Here is a 16,323-nt window from a genome sequence, read left to right as displayed (position 1 = left end):
AAAAGACACAAAATAACCAACATAATATTAATGGAGAAGAATAAAGTTCTCTGACACTACATGACTGCGAGACTGCCTGCAAAGTGACAGTAGTGGAGACAGTGTGGATTTGTGAACACATAGCCCAGTAGGCAATGGAACAAACTCTGAAAACTCAACAATAAGAAAATTAAACGGCTGGTTTTATAAATAGCCCAATGAACTTAATGGACACTTCAGCGAAGTAGATACAAACACGTCAAAGAAACACATGAAAAGATGCTCCATATCATATGTCATTGGGGAAACACAAACTAGATCAACATTGAGATACTGCTACATAGCTGTGAGAATGGCCAAAGTTCAGAGCACTGACCACACCTAATGCTGATCAAGATATGGAGCAAAACGATCTCTCATTCATTGCTGGTGGGAGTGCAAATTTGTACAACCAGTCTGGAAGACAATCTAGTGGTTTCTTATAAAAATCAACACACTCTTACCATCTGACCCAGCAGTCGTGTTCCCTGGTATTATCCAAAACAGTTGCAAATGTATGTCCACTCAAATCACCTGCATGCGATGTTTATAAAGCTTCATGCACAATGGACAAACCTTGGGAGGAACCAAGATGTCTTTCAGTAGGTAGATGGATAAATTGGTTGTGGTATATCCAGACAATGGATTATTAATAAGCTCGGAAAAGAACACAGATACAAAGCCTTAAAAAGACATGGAGGCAACATAAATGTGTATTACTATGTGAAAGAAACCAATCCGAAAAGGCTACACACTGTATAAATGCAACCATATGGCATTCTGGAAAAGACAAAAATATGGACGCAGTAATCAAAACAGTATGGCATTGGCATAAAACCGACACATAGATCACTGGAACAGGACAGAAACACCAGAAGTAAACCCACAGATATGTGGTCAATTAATATACAACAAAGGAGCAATGATTATACAGTGGGTAAAGAACAGTCTCTTCAATAAATTGTGTTGGGAAAACTGGACAGCCACATGGAAAATAAAGAAACTTGACTAGAATCTTATACCATACACAAAAATCAACTGAAAGTGGAGTAAAAGTTTGAATGTAGGATTTGAAACCGTAAAACTGCTGGAAGAAAACATAGGCAGTAAGCTCCTGGACATGGGTCTTGGCAATGGTGTTTTGGATTTGACACCAAAAGCCAAGGAAACAAAAGCAAAAATAAACAAGTGGGACTACATCAAACTAAAAAGCTCTGCACAGCAAAGGAAACCATCAACAAAATGAAAAGGGAACTTATTCAATGCGATAAAATGTTTGCAAATCATAGAGCTGACAAAGGGTTACTATCCAAAACATGAAGAAATCAGACAGCTCAATAAGAAAAACAAACAATCCAATTGAAAAATGGGCAGAGGATCTGAATAGACATTTTTCCAAAGAAGACATACCGATGACCAACAGGTACATGACAAGGTATGCAACGTCAATAATCATCAGGGAAATGCAACTCAAAACCACCATAGGATATTCCCTCACACCTGTTGTCAAAAGGACAGGGAAGAACAAGTGTAGGCCAGGATGTGGAGAAAAGGGAAACCTCGTGCCCTGTTAGTGGGAATGTAAATGGGCTGTGGGAGATTACTCAAAAAATTTAAAATAGAACTACCTTATCACCTTTCAATCCCACTTGTGGGTATTTATTTATCTGAAGGATTAAAAACTAAAACTCGAAAACATATATGCACGCCCTTGGTCATTACTGCATTATTTTCGATAGCCACGACATGGAAACAACCTAAGTGTTTATCGATGTATTCATGGATAAAGAAAATGTGATATCTATATCTACATCTTGATCTAGATCTAGATATAGAAGTAGATACACACACACACACACACCCCCCCCACAAACACACACACAAAATGGAACATTATTCAGCCATAGAAAGAAAGAAATCTTGCAATTTGGGCCAACATGGATGCACATTAAGGTTATCAGGTTAAGTGAAATATGTCAGACAGAGAAAGACGAATATGTACCATATGATTTTACTTATATGTGGAATCTAAAAAACAAAAATCAATAATGATAACAAAATACCCCTCCAAAAGTGTACTCATTGTTACAAAGAATAGATCGGTGGTTGCCATTGCAGAGGTGGAGGGTAGAGGGGTGGGCAAAATGATTGAAGGTGGTCAAAAGGTACCAACTTCCAGTTATAAAATAAGAATGGAGTCATGGGATGTAATGTATAGCATGGTCACTATAGTTAATAATACAGTGTTGAAGTTGCTAAGAGAGGAAATCTTAGTTGTTATGGAAGAACAAAAATTGTAACTGTGTGGTGATGGATGTAAAGTAGAAGACCTACTATGGTGATTATTTCACCATATATACAAAAATTGAATCATCATGTACATCAAAATTAATAGTGTTATACGTCAATTATATCTCAATTTTTAAAATATGGAGACAGTAATAAAGATCAGTGACTGCTAGAGTTTCAGAGGGGAGGAAGGAAGAATCGGTGGAGCACAGGGCACTTTTAGGGCACTGAAACTATCCTGTATGGTACTGTAAGAATGGATACATATCATTAGACATTTGTCCAAATTCATAGAATGTATGATGCCAAGAGGGAACCGTAATAAAAACTATGGCCTTTGGGTGATGATGATGCATGAATGTAGTTTAATGAATGTAGAATCAGTTGTAACAAATTGACCACAGTGGTACTGCATGTTCACAGTAGCATATAGTGTGCTCATGTGGATGCAGGCATATAAGGGAAATCTCTGTGCCTTCCTCTCAGTGTCAGTCTCAATCTAAAACTGCTGTATAAAATAAACTCTAAGAAAGTTTTAAAAAGCAAAATAACAGATGTGGGTCTGATTTGCCGTGCGAGCCATAGTTTGAAAACCCATGGTATAAGATTAGTTAGTGATAAAGCAAAATGAGAAAGAATGTGTGTGTGTGTGCGCGCGCGAGCGCGAGCGAGAGAGAGACTGTGTATTACATCAAATGAAAGGTTATCAAGTCCTTTGGATATTTGAAAGTTCCGTAATTGTTCCCTAAATAAACGACCAAACAAAACAGAAATAGACACATAATATAGAGAACATTTAGATGGTTGCCAGATGGGGTTGGGGGGATGGGTGAAGGGGTGGGGCGATAAGGAAGTACAAATTGGTAGTTAAAAAAGAGTCATGGGGATCTAAGGTATAGCATAAGGAATATAGTCAATAATCTGGTAATTATATATTGTGTCAGAAGGGTACTAGATTTATTGGGGCGATCCCTTCGTAAGTTATGTAAATGTCTGATCACTGTGTTGTTTATCTAAAATTAATATAATATTGTATGTCAACTAATTCAAAAATAAAGCAATTATTTTAAAAATTGTACTTCTTGAAGTTATAGTACGTTTTTATGACGTTTGATTCAGTACTTATACGAAGGTATAGCCCAGTGAGTTATTAAAATGGAGGCGCGGGTGTTATTTTCCGGCACCCCACGTGATTCCAAAGTGCAGCCCCCTTTAACAACCAGAGTGCTAAAGGGTGCTTCTCAAAACTCAGTGTTCATGTTCATCACCGGGGGTCTTGTGAAATGTACATCCTGATTCAGTAGGTCTGGGGTGCGGCTTAAGACTATTGTGCTTGTAACCAGCTCTCAGGAGAGGCTGAAGCCGCTGGTTCACACAACACTCTTCCAGAGACAGGTTTTATAGTCAGAGAAGCCTAGGTCCTGCCCCCGAGACTGAAGTAATTGGCCCGGGTCGTGTCCATACCGAGAAGAGTTTTAAAAGGTCTGCAGCTGCTTCTAATGTACAGCAAAGCTTGAGAATCTCCGTGCGAAGTACATAGTGATTTACGGATTGTAATGATTATTGTATCAGTGGCCCAATGCGGTCCCCTCCTCCCATTCCGCCGCACCCTGACTCCTCCCTCTCCTATTCAGGTCCCAACATGCAGATGATGGTGGGATCAGGATTAGAACTTTATCTGTTCACTCTTTCCCACCTCTGGGGAGTCGGATGTAGTTCCTGCTGGAAAGAGGAGGATTAGGCATTTGGGTTTGGGAAGAAGAAACAAAAAGCGTTCTAGGGGGCGATTTCCAAAAAAAGCTGGTTGAAGCAGAATGGCGCGGGGATTACCAGGGAAACTTGTCACTGGAAAACTCGCCTCTAGTCTGGGGCCTGACTGTGCAGCAGTGGAAACAGTGATCTACACTCCTGGGTCCTGGCAGCACCTGACAACCAAGCAGATATGAAGGATTTCTCCTCCTCAATGGCAGGGCGACAACGTGGCTGGAAATGCAAGAGAGACCTCTAGTGGTAAGGAATAGACATGAAATCATCTCCCTGAAGCATAAACCCCACACAGCAATCCGGAGTAGATGATGACAATAAATGTCAACTTACAAATAATATATGTAGTGTATGTGCCGGGCACAGTTGTCAGCATTTTAAAAATATTAACTCAATTAACCTCCTTGGCAACCAAATGCTATTAACAATTTTATTATCCCTATTTTATGTGGGAGGAAACTGAGGCACAGAGACGTTTAAATAACATGCTCAAATTCACCCAATTTAGTGAGTGGCTGAACTGGTATGTGAACCCAGGCAATGTGAGGTTCAGAAAACACCACAGGAAACTGCCTCTCCAATACAGGAAAGAAGGAGGATTGTTAGTCAATTTACAGTTATAAACACATAGGTGCTCGCCCTGTGCTTCCTCATATCTAGAGGAGAACAATAATTTATATATCTCAGATGCAGTCATAGAGAGGAGTGGTCCTCACAGTAGAGAAAGAGAATGAAAAGGTCAATGTCATGCAGGGTGTCATGCGGGGTCTCTGCTCCCGCTCCCCACATAAGAACGCAGGAAATGGTGAGGCCAAAAAGGAACACCCACGGAGCCATAGATAGGGGAGTTATACCACTATAGTCTTGCTGGCGGCTGGGTTGGAGATACAGGAAGGAGGAGCCACACTATCTGCAACTTGCTGTCCACTTCTCTCTGGCAACCAACCTCACTTGCTAACTGCAATCGGGCTTGCTAGCTCAGCCACCATCTTCTTGCTAGCCCCCCATTTTCTGCTAGCATAGCCACGGCAGTTATATTAGTGGCCAATGGCTCACTGGTTATAGCTGACGGCCAACTAGCCACAGCCTATGGCCATCCAATCACAGTTGATGGCCATTTACTACACGAGTGAGCACCGTTCCACGTGAGGGCGAGAACCAGGAAACTGCACTCCTGGCTCTGTCCCCATACTCCACCCCTACAGGGTCATGCCTCACAATACACTGGACAAGCATCTTCCGCGAGGCACCCTGTGCCAGGAGCCTGGAGGTGAATGCAATATCCTGCACATAGCCAGGGTTTCTCGGGGCACCACCAATCCTTCTGGGCACAGCAAGACTTCCTGTACTTCTTAGGGTACCACCAGTCTCCCCGGGCACAGCCAGGGCCTCTCAGGGCACTGCTACTCTCTCTGGGCACAGCCAGACTTTCTGGGCACAGCCAGGGTTCTCACATACTCTCGCTGGTGGCGGGGCAAGACACAGGAAGCAAACATCCGCCAGTTCCAGTTCTTGGTGATACGTTCCCAAGCAAACGTCAAGCGGTCCATTAAATTAGGAAAGGAGCCCATTCCTCATAGTCCACAGTCATTTGCCAGGGCTGTGCGTTAGCCTCACAATGTGTGCCCTCTCTGCAGGGCGAGGGCTCCAAGTCCTCCCCAACCTGGGGGTGAGGGCCTCAGCAAGCACTTCCCAGCCCACAGGGCTGCAACGACCTTCGCTTTCTCTGACCTATGCTGGTTGGGGAACCGTCCACGGCTTCCCACCCCTCCACACGGGTCCATCTCTCCGGTAGCTGCTCCTCCTGGTCTTCCTGAGACTGAGTGTTCATACACACAAACTGCTCCACCGCCCTTCAGAGAGCTTTGGCCGGCACCGTACCCTGCTCGCTGTGCCATATGTCATGCAGGTGTCATGTGGGGTCTCTAGTCCAGCTCCCCACATAAGAACGCAGGACATGGTGAGGCCAAAAAGGAACACCCACAGAGTCATAGGTAGGGGAGTCAGACCACTATAGTCTCACTGTCGGCTGGGTTGGAGACACAGGAAGCAGGAGCCACTTGATCCACAACCCGCCGTCCACTTGTCTCTGCCAACCAACCTCACTTGCTAGCAATCCGCAATCCACACTCTACCACACCACGCCACTACACCACCACACCACACTGGCTCAGCCACTGCAGTTATGTCAGTGGCTAATGGCTAACCGGTAACCACTGATGGCCAACTAGTCACAGTTGATGACCATCTACTACCTGAGACAGCACCTTTCCACATGAGGCAGAGAGCCTGGAAACTTCTCTCTGGGGCTCTGTCGTGAGGGAGACCCTGCTCGCTGCACCATTTGTAGTGCGGGGCGGCCTGCGGGGTCTCTGCTCCCCACACAAGAACGCAGGACACGGTGAGGCCAAAAAAGAACACCCATGGAGCCATAACTAGGGGAGTCACACCACCATATTCTCACTGGCGGCATCCACCTCTCTGCAATCTGCACTTGTTAGCTCAGCCACCATCTTCTTGCTAGCCCCCATTTTTTGCTAGCGTAGCCACAGCAGTTATATTAGTGGCCAATGGCTCACTGGTTACAGCTGACGGCCAACTAGCCACAGCTGATGGCCATGCAATCACAGTTGATGGCCATTTACTATCTGAGCCAACACCTTTCTATGTGAAGCCGAGAGCCTGGAAACTGCTTTCTGGGGCTCTGTCCCCACAGGCTCTGTCCCCCACAGTCCCCAAAGTCAAGTTTCACTAAGCGGACTAAAGGGGCAAGAGAATTTTCTGGAAACTAAGCAAAAGGGACATAATCCTCACTTAAAAGAAAGTATTAAAATACAATCGTGGTAAATGTGAAAGGTAATTACTAATATGTTGTGGGGACAGAGTCCCACAGAGCAGTTTCCAGGCTCTCGGCCTCATGTGGAAAGGTGCTGGCTCGGGTAGTAGATGGTCATCTGCTGTGACTGGTTGGCCATCAGCTGTTACCAGTTAGCCATGAGCCACTAATATAACTGCCGTGGCTAAGTTAGCAAGCATGAATTGTGGATTGTGGATTGTGGATTGCAGATCGGCGGATCGCAGTTAGCAAGTGAGGTTGGTTGGCAGAGAAGCAGATGGTGGTTTACGGATCATGTGGCTCCTGCTTCCTGTGTCTCTATCCCAGCCACCAGCGAGAATATAGTTGTATGACTCCCTTATCTATGGCTCCATGGGTGTTCCTTTCTGGCCTCACCATGTCCTGTGTTCTTATGTGAGGAACAGGAGCTGAGACCCCGCATGACACCTTGCGTGACATGTGTAGCTAAGCTTCTCTATATATTAGTAAATGTTCAAATCAATATGCAAACTTTATATAGACTCAAGCTAGCCATGCATCGGAGGTAAATCATTCAAATCTGCAATTTTTAACTTTTTGTTTTTTAACCACACCAGGCACAGAAGAAACCTGTTTTGAGTATTTTTCCCAGGGATGGACAACCTGAGGGTTTACGGGGGTATAGCTTTCATCTGGTCAAATAGAGTAGACTGTGAGAGAGGCTGAGATTTTAAAGGGCAAGAGAAAAAAACAACAAGCACATCTATCATTTCCTTAAGGAATCTTTTTTAACTGAGAAATAATTTTTTTCTACCCATAGCTACAAAGAGAAGGTAATAGTTTAACTCCTCTCCACATCTTGCAAGGAAAAACCAGAGGGCACACTGAGGTTAGGAACAGGCTGATTTGGAGATAAACTGAGCAGACACAGCTGGCCGTGGTTTGGAATGAGGTCATTGTCCAGGTGGGGACAGGAGACCCCCGGCTGTTCCAACACCTCAACCCATCCTCTAATGGTAGCTGCCCTGGCTTGAGGCTGGCTGGGCCATGCTCTCTCTCTCCCTCTCTCCTCTATCTGATGAGCTTATCCAGTCCCGTGACCTCAGTCCCCCCATACCTCCTGTCTCCCATTTGCATTTCCAAAGGTGACATCCCACTTGAGCTCTAGATTCATTTCTTTCTGGCTACCTGCATGACATTTACACTTTGACGTCTAAGGGGCACCTCAGATTTTACAGGACACACCTGCCACACCCCGTGTGTCCCCCTGCACATGTGCCCCATTAATAAATAGCAACGCCTTCAACCGGGTGTTCAAGTCGAAACCAGAGAAAATTCATTACTTTCCTCAAGTCCCACTACTCACCTCTGACCCATAAGGAAATCTTGTTGATTCATCCAATTCTGTCTAGAATTTCAATGTCTCCTCATTTCTTCAGCCTCCGCTCCAGTTCAACCTCCATTGTCTCTCACCTGGACCAGCTGTATTAGCTCCTAATTACTCATTTAGCTTCCACTCTCCACCATCTACATTTTTCAAAGCAGCCAGAATCACCGACTTAACATTCAGAGGGATTTATTCTACTTAATATTCAATATTCAATATCACAAATTTGACCTCAGTCCACGATTTTGTATTTTCAGCGCTCTGGTGGTAATTTTTTGTATTTGTTATTACTTTTATGGTACCCTGTTGCTTTATAAGAAGAATTGGTACCGTTGAACCAGAAATCTGACATGCCTGTATTCTAATACATGCCGAGCATTGGTGCCCACAGAAAGTCACCCCCACATCTATGGGAAAGCCGGCCCTATCCACAGGTACATTATCACTGCAGCCCACGGTGAGCTTGCCGAAGAGGTACTCTGGCAAGCTGGCTTCCAAGGCCCCCAATATGCTACCTAGAGTTAACTGATACCATTTCAGATAAAGGGAAGAACCCCTTTATTTTAATCTCTGCTGTCATGCAGGGTGTCATGCGGGGTCTCTGGTCCCGCTCCCCACATAAGAAGGCAGGAAATGGTGAGGCCGAAAAGGAACACCCACGGAGCCATAGATAGGGGAGTCATACCACTAAAGTCCCGCTGGCAGCGAGTTTGGAGATACAGGAAACAGGAGCCACACTATCCACAACCCGCGGTCCACTTCTCTCTGCCAACCAACCTCACTTGCTAGCTGCAATCCGTCATGCTAACTGCAATCCCCTCTTGTTAGCTCAGCCACCATCTTCTTGCTAGCCCACCACCCCCACCCCCACCCCATTTGCTGCTAGCGTAGCCACGGCAGTTATATTAGTGGCCAATGGCTCACCGGTTATAGCTGATGGCCAAGTAGCCACAGCTGATGGCCATCCAATCACAGTTGATGGCCAGTTACTAAACGAGTGAGCACCTTTCCACGTGAGGGTGAGAGCCCGGAAACCGCACTTCTGCCTCTGTCCCCACACCTGCCCAATCCCATTCCCTGCACTCTTCCTCCACAGGCCACCCACAGTCGTGATTTCAGACCATTTTTTAATTGGTTTACCGTGCACACACTTACAGATACCAGGGCCCCAGACCACCCATCTCAGCCCACCCCACACACCACCCTGTTTATAATGCAAAGCTTAACTGTGTTTATCTGGGTCCCATGCAATACCTTCTCCCTCTATCCACGGAGACCCAGAGCTGCATGTGGATGGGGCACGCGTGGCTGGAGAGGCTCCTGGATACTTGTTTTAAACCCGAGGAGGTAACAGTTTTGCACACACCAATCACCCGGACACCTTTATTTATTCAAGAATCATTAACTTTATTAGAAAAAAAAGGCAAAACTTGAAGGAAAAGGTTAAACGTTTTGCAAGGGCAATACTGCAATGTGCCTGGTCGGCATGGTGACCAGGGGAAGTCACCTTGTGGCTATGGGGCAGGCAGTCCAAACTCAGTTCTTTTTGTCACTGTCGCCCAGGGTGAGCTTGTCAAAGAGGTACTCTGCCAGGCCGGATTCCGGGGCTCCCATCTTGCGCAGGTTGGTGATGTGGTCCCCCAGCTCTTTGATGAACTCCACCTGCCCCTGCAGGCAGTGACTGCTCAGGAAGGCGCACAGGTGGGCGTCCTTCATCTCGGTGGCCAGCTGGTGCAGGTCGAGCAGGCTCTGGTTCACGCTCATCTCCAGGTGCAAGGCGCACTCCATGGCCTTCAGGCCGTTCTCCCAGCGGTTGCGGTCAGGCCTGCTGATGTTGCGCAGGCGGAGGCGGCCCCCGCGCTGGGTCTGCAGCTCCATCAGCCTCTCCGCGTGCTCCCTCCCCCGGCTGGACTGCTGCAGGAAGAAGCGGGCGAAGTGCTTCAAGGCCACCTCGTGGCTGCTGAAGTAGGAGGCCATGGACTCATACACGTAGGAGGCGTAGAGCTCCAGCACGATCTGGTTGTTGATGGCGGCCTCGCATTCGGGGTAGTAGCTCTGGCGCACGGACGAGGGCGGCAGGGTCGTCATGGCTGGAGGTGCGGGCCGAGGCGAGGGCGAACGCGCGGCCGGGCCTTGGAGTGTCGCAGGAGCAGGCGACCAGGGCAGCCAGAAGCTGAGTCAGGGGCGGTGCTGCCAGGCACCTCAGCAAACTCCCTGGATGGACCAGGAGGACGCCCTCTGTTGGGCTCCGAGGCAGGGCGGAAGGACCGGAAATGAGTTCCCTTGAGGGCTGGGGGGCGGGGTGGGGGCCTTTCTGGTTCGGGTGGGGGAGGGGCTCTGTGTTCCAGGTTCCATCCCAGCCTTGTGAGCGCAATGGACTCTGTGCCGAGCACTTGGCATCTAAAAGTTTTCAATGTAGCAATTTTTTATTTTCCAACTACTTTCTACTATTCTGGTTACTCCCTTTAAATGCAACCTCTTCTCATAAAAAAAAAAATTTACCGAATATTGTGAGAATATTATAATTTAGATTTTTGGTAAAGTTCTCTAGTTTTTCCTGGTGTATGTAGGTAAGAATATATATATATGTATACATATATATATATATATACATATATATATATATATATATATATATATATACATATATATGAGAATATATATGTAGGGAAGAATATATATATAAAGAATATATATGTATAAAGAATACACACACACACAGACACACACACACACAGAGGGTGCCAGAAAATGTATACACCTTTTACGAAAGGAAAAAATGGTATTAAAATTGTAATACCCGGTATATACCGATAACGAAAGATTACTAATACAAGTCATGATTGACTTCTGCATTTATAGGAGGTGTTCAAAAGGGTTACCATCAGCGTAATTTTAATACAGTTCTTTCCATTCTTAAATTGCATATTCATGTTTTTGGCTGCCATATATATATATGTATATATATATATATACATATATACACACATATATGTATTTGGTTGGTGCAAAAGTAATTGCGGTTTAAAAGGTTAAAATAACTTTAAAAACTGCAATTACCTTTGTACCAACCATATATACATAGATATAGATATAGAGACAGATGTTTTTCCTCCTAAAATACCTCTGTTTATTCCTCATGATCTTCTCTTGGTTTCATATTTGGGAGTAATGGGCCCATTTGCTTAGTCTAAGTAATTGGCATGGATGCGATCTGCAGTTGTAATGTCCATTTGTGTAGTAGGCTTGTCCTCCGAATGGAATTTGAAGTGTGTGAGTTATGCAGTGGTTTCCTTTGGTGGTGCATTTTACGGAGCTTGCATGTAGGAGAGGGACCCTCCCAAATGCCAAAAGCATGGCATTTCACTAACATTGAAAGACTTTTGTGTATCAGTCTTGTAGGTAGATATATACTTGTTTTATTTCTTTTGTTCTATGCAAGTCGGCATTGTCTCTGATTAGCTCTGTTTTGGTTTCCTTCTTTCTCAAATAATTCAGTGCCTTGCAATGTAGTTTGGGAGATTAAAGCAGATCCAAGCCAAATGGTTTTGTCCAATGTAAATAAGGTTGGGGTAGGGTCAGAGCAGAACAGTAGCCAACACATCAGTTTTTCCAACTGGTAGCTCTTTAATGTCACAGTCCACCCAGGACCCTCTACAGTTGTTTGAATTCACAGACTCTATTCTTGAACTTTCCTTGTATGCACTTGCCCTTGTGTTGCAGGTATTTTAAAGTCTCTGGTTTTATGGGTTTGGAAGTGTCCCGTTAGTATAGCCGATACTTCCTCATAATGGCTGGCTTGCTATCTCTATCCTTTCCAGTTTGTGTGTGAGGAGATCAGTCTTCCTGTGTCTAAACCTCCACCATAGTTCAGTTATATCATTTTTCACTTTTTAGAAATACAAATACTTATTTTTTAAGTAGTTAATGCGTTCACCTGACTCAAAAGCCACATACTTCTACCCTCTGTAGGCAACCAATGAAGTATTATTGTTATAATCAGGAGAAGAGAGAGGAAGAAAGAGAAGAAAAAATCCCCAAGTTAAGGAAAAGTACAGACATAAGAATGTTTAGAAACATATTGTTTAAAAGCATACGATATTTGAGTGCACGTGGAACAGTTACCAAGACAGACCTTATTCTGTGCCATGCAGTCAGTCTCAATAAATTTAAATGCATTCAAAATCATGCAAGATATGCTCTCACCAAAATGGACTTAAAGTAGACATCATGAAGGGCAAGCTATGTGAAAGTCACCAAATATTTGGAAGCAAAGAATACAATACACTTCCGAAAAATCCATGCGTCAAAGTGAAGATCAAGTGGGTGTGAAAGATTATTTGGAACTGAATGTGAGCCAAACATAACATATGCAGATTCATAGGATACAGCTCAACCAGTGCTTAGATGCAAATTTACAGCACTAAAATCCTTATATTAGAAAAGAAGGAAAGTCTCAAATAAATTATCTAACTTCCCATTTTAAGGAACTAAAAGAATGAGGGACAAAATAAATCCAAATCAAGCAGAAGGAAGGAACTTTTGTGCTAAGTCAAGAAGTGTTTTATAATCCGAGACAAAGCTAAGATGTTGAGGACCCTGAATAAAGCAAGGGTGAAGCATGGCTGTTCTGACTGGGGATTGGCCCCAGGGAGAGGCCAGTGGGTCAGCTTTAAGGTCTGTGGTTGGGCTTCAAGTTCTGATGATGGCTTCTTATCCACCACCCAGGAGTGGAATAACATGAAGAGAGCATTCAAAAAAAGGGATTTTACACTCCCTCAGGGGAGAAAAATGTGGTTAAATTGAATTCACCAACAAATACTCATTAATTTCTGTTTGTGAGGCTCTGTTCAAGATCCACTACAGAGGAAAGAAGCCTTCACTTACTAGCTGAGCGGTTTCAGACAGTGCTACTACTCTGAAATCACTTTCTCAGATGTAAATTAAGGAAGATCCATATCTCACACGGGTGTGTCAATGACACAGACAGTGTCTGGAAAGAACAAAAAACAATACCTCATATACAGTACACGCTTGGTACATACTGGGTATTTAAAAACACGGTGGAAATACCTGACATATAGCACTACTTGATATTTAAAAAGAAGGGAGTATTTAAAAATGGGGAAAAATGAGTTTCATTTTGAATGACATTGAAAAGTGCTTTCTCCTTGTGGTTATTTTTATATCTGTTAGACACAAGAAACGTAAGTAACATATGTCCACAAAGTACCTTGAGCATTAAGGCTAACTGTATTTACTTATCAGGAAGTAAACAGTGGGGTGCAGACGAAATGTCATAGTTTATACCTCTGGCTCAGTTATACCAGGGCTCTACACTGGGTTCTGCAAAGCTGTTGCCCTTATCCTCATGGTGGCAAGGTGGCTGCCCCAGCATCTGGCATTACATCCTCATACCCGCATCACAAACAGAATGACAAAATGGGGCAAATTGATTTCTTTTCAGAAATGTCATTACTTTGTCCAGCATGTCTAATTTTATAAGAAATCCAGCATATTTCTGTTTTTATCTGAGTTCAAAACTTAGTCATGTGACCAACCCTATCAGCTTAAGAGACTACAAAAAGAAGCATCTTGAAACAGGAGAACACTTCCATGATTGATTCAGACTGATTATGATTTGTGCCAAGGGAGCGGACACATTGTCATTCAGAAAAATCCAGTGTTCTTTTAGTAAGTAAGAGGGATGAGATGGCTGTTGGATGAGAGCAATCAAGAGTGTGTGTCATACTCTCTTTACTGAGATGCTGGATTAAATCATTAGTACCTTAGACTCAATTCATTCAAGTAATTGCTTTCTTTTCTACCAAAGGATTTTGGTGGTAGAGAGAAATTGATGGTGAAACGGCAGTGCACATTTGGACATACACAAAAATTAAAACGTTAAAAATACTTGGCAGTTTTAAGTGAATTTTGGATATGGTAAGGAACACCCATGGAGCCATAGGTAGGGTAGTCATACCACTATAGTCTCACTGGCAGCTGGGTTGGAGACACAGGAAGCAAGAGCCGCACGATACGCAACCTGCTGTCCACTTCTCTGCCAACCAACCTCACTAGCTAACAGCAATCCACGCTTGCTAGGTTAGCCATGGCAGTTATATCAGTGGCTAATGGCTAACCGGTTGCCCCGACCAGCGGGGAGCGGAATGAGGAAGGAGCTTTACTTAGCAGAGACGTGACCTTTTAAGGGCAAACTGACTGTTCCAGGAATTAGGTCATGTGCTGCCGGATGGCATAGTTTTTCTGAGTCAGGCTCCTACAACCGGTAACAGCTGATGGCCAACCAGTCACAGCTGATGACCATCTACTACCCAAGTCAGGAACTTTCCACGTGAGGCCGAGAGCCTGGAAACTGCTCTCTGGGACTCTGTCAACACAGTGATATATAGATGATGTATTACAGAATAGTACACTTGAAACCTATGCAACTTTACTAATTGTTGACATCCCAATAAACTTAAAAAATAGACAAACTAATTTGTGAGTAAATATTTTCAGAAAGAGAGAGACGGGTGAGGAAAGAGAGAGAGTGAGCGAGCCTGTGTATAGCACCAAATGAGAGGTTTCCAAATCTCTGGATATTTGCAAGTTTGTTTGTATTTTTAAAGATGTTATTGGGGAAGGGGAACAGGACTTTATTGGGGAACAGTGTGTATTTCCAGGACTTTTCTCCAAGTCAAGTTGTTGTCCTTTCAATCTTAGTTGTGGAGGGTGCTGTTCAGCTTCAAGTTGTCCTTTCAGTCTTAGTTGTGGAGGGCGCAGCTCAGCTCCAGGTCCAGTTGCTGTTGTTAGTTGCAGTGGGCACAGCCCACCATCCCTTGTGGGAGTTGAACCGGCAACCTTGTGGTAGAGAGGACAAGCTCCAACCAACTGAGCTATCTGGGAGCTCAGCAGCAGCTCAGCTCAAGGTTCCCTGTTCAATCTTAGTCGCAGGGGGCGCAGCCCACCATCCCTTGCAGGAGTTGACGAATCAAACCAGCAACCCTGTGGTTGAGAGCCCACTGGCCCATGTGGGAATCAAGCTGGCAGCCTCCTGCGGCGTTAGGAGCATGGAGCTCCAACCGTCTGAACCACTGGGCTGGCCCCTGGATATTTGCAAGTTTGATAATTGTTCCCTACAATAACCAAACAAACAAAACAGAAATAGACACATAATACAGAGAACATTTGGACGGTTGACAGATGGAGGGGTTGGGGGGATGGGTGAAGGGGTGGAGCGATTAGGAAGTATAAATTGGTACTTACAAAAGAATCATGGGGATGTAAGGTATAGCATAAGGAATATAGTCAATTATTTGGTAATATGTATCTCCTGTGTCAGATGGGTACTAGATGTATTGATGCGATCACTTGGTAAGTTATATAAACCTCTAATCTCTGTGTTCTTTACCTGAAATGAATACTCTATGTCAACTAATTGAAAAATACAAGAATTATTTCAAAAATTGTTCTTGTTGACGTTAGAGTACGTTTTTATGATGTTTGGTTCAGTACTTATCTGGGGGTATGGCCCAAGTATTAAAATAGAGGCATGGGTGTTATTTTCCAGCACCCCACGTGATTCCAAAGTGCAGCCCCCTTTAACAACCAGAGTGCTAAAGGGTGCTTCTCAAAACTCAGTGTTCATATTCATCACCCGGGGGTCTTGTGAAATGTACATCCTGATTCAGTAGGTCTGGGGTGGGGCTTAAGACTATTGTGCTTGTAACCAGCTCTCAGGAGAGGCTGAAGCGGCTGGTTCACACAACACACTTTCAGAGGCAGGTTGTAATTGCCAGGGAAGCCTAGGTCCTGCCCCCGAGACTCATGTAATTGTCCCGGGTTGTGTCCATACCGAGGACTGCAACTGCTTCTAATGTACAGCAAAGCTTGAGAATCTCCATGCGAAGTACATAGTGATTTACGGATTGTAATGATTATTTTATCAGTGGCCGAATGCGGTCCCCTCCTCCCATTCCGCTGCACCCAGACTCCTCCCTCTCCTATTCAGGTCCCAACATGCAGATGATGGTGGGATCAGGATTAG

The 16,323-nt window shown here is 44.4% G+C and overlaps 1 pseudogene; it reads right to left on the bottom strand.

Moving 5' to 3' along the window:
* Positions 1-9,809: 9,809 nt before the first annotated feature.
* LOC148754586 (ferritin heavy chain pseudogene) lies at positions 9,810-10,445 on the bottom strand (annotated as a pseudogene).
* Positions 10,446-16,323: the final 5,878 nt, after the last annotated feature.

Source organism: Rhinolophus sinicus, chromosome 18 (genome assembly GCF_057876585.1).
Source record: "Rhinolophus sinicus isolate RSI-liver-muscle chromosome 18, RSI-T2T, whole genome shotgun sequence".
Lineage (NCBI taxonomy): Eukaryota > Metazoa > Chordata > Mammalia > Chiroptera > Rhinolophidae > Rhinolophus > Rhinolophus sinicus.
The sequence above is the reverse complement of the archived record's forward strand: the minus strand, read 5'-3'. Positions and strand labels throughout refer to the sequence as shown.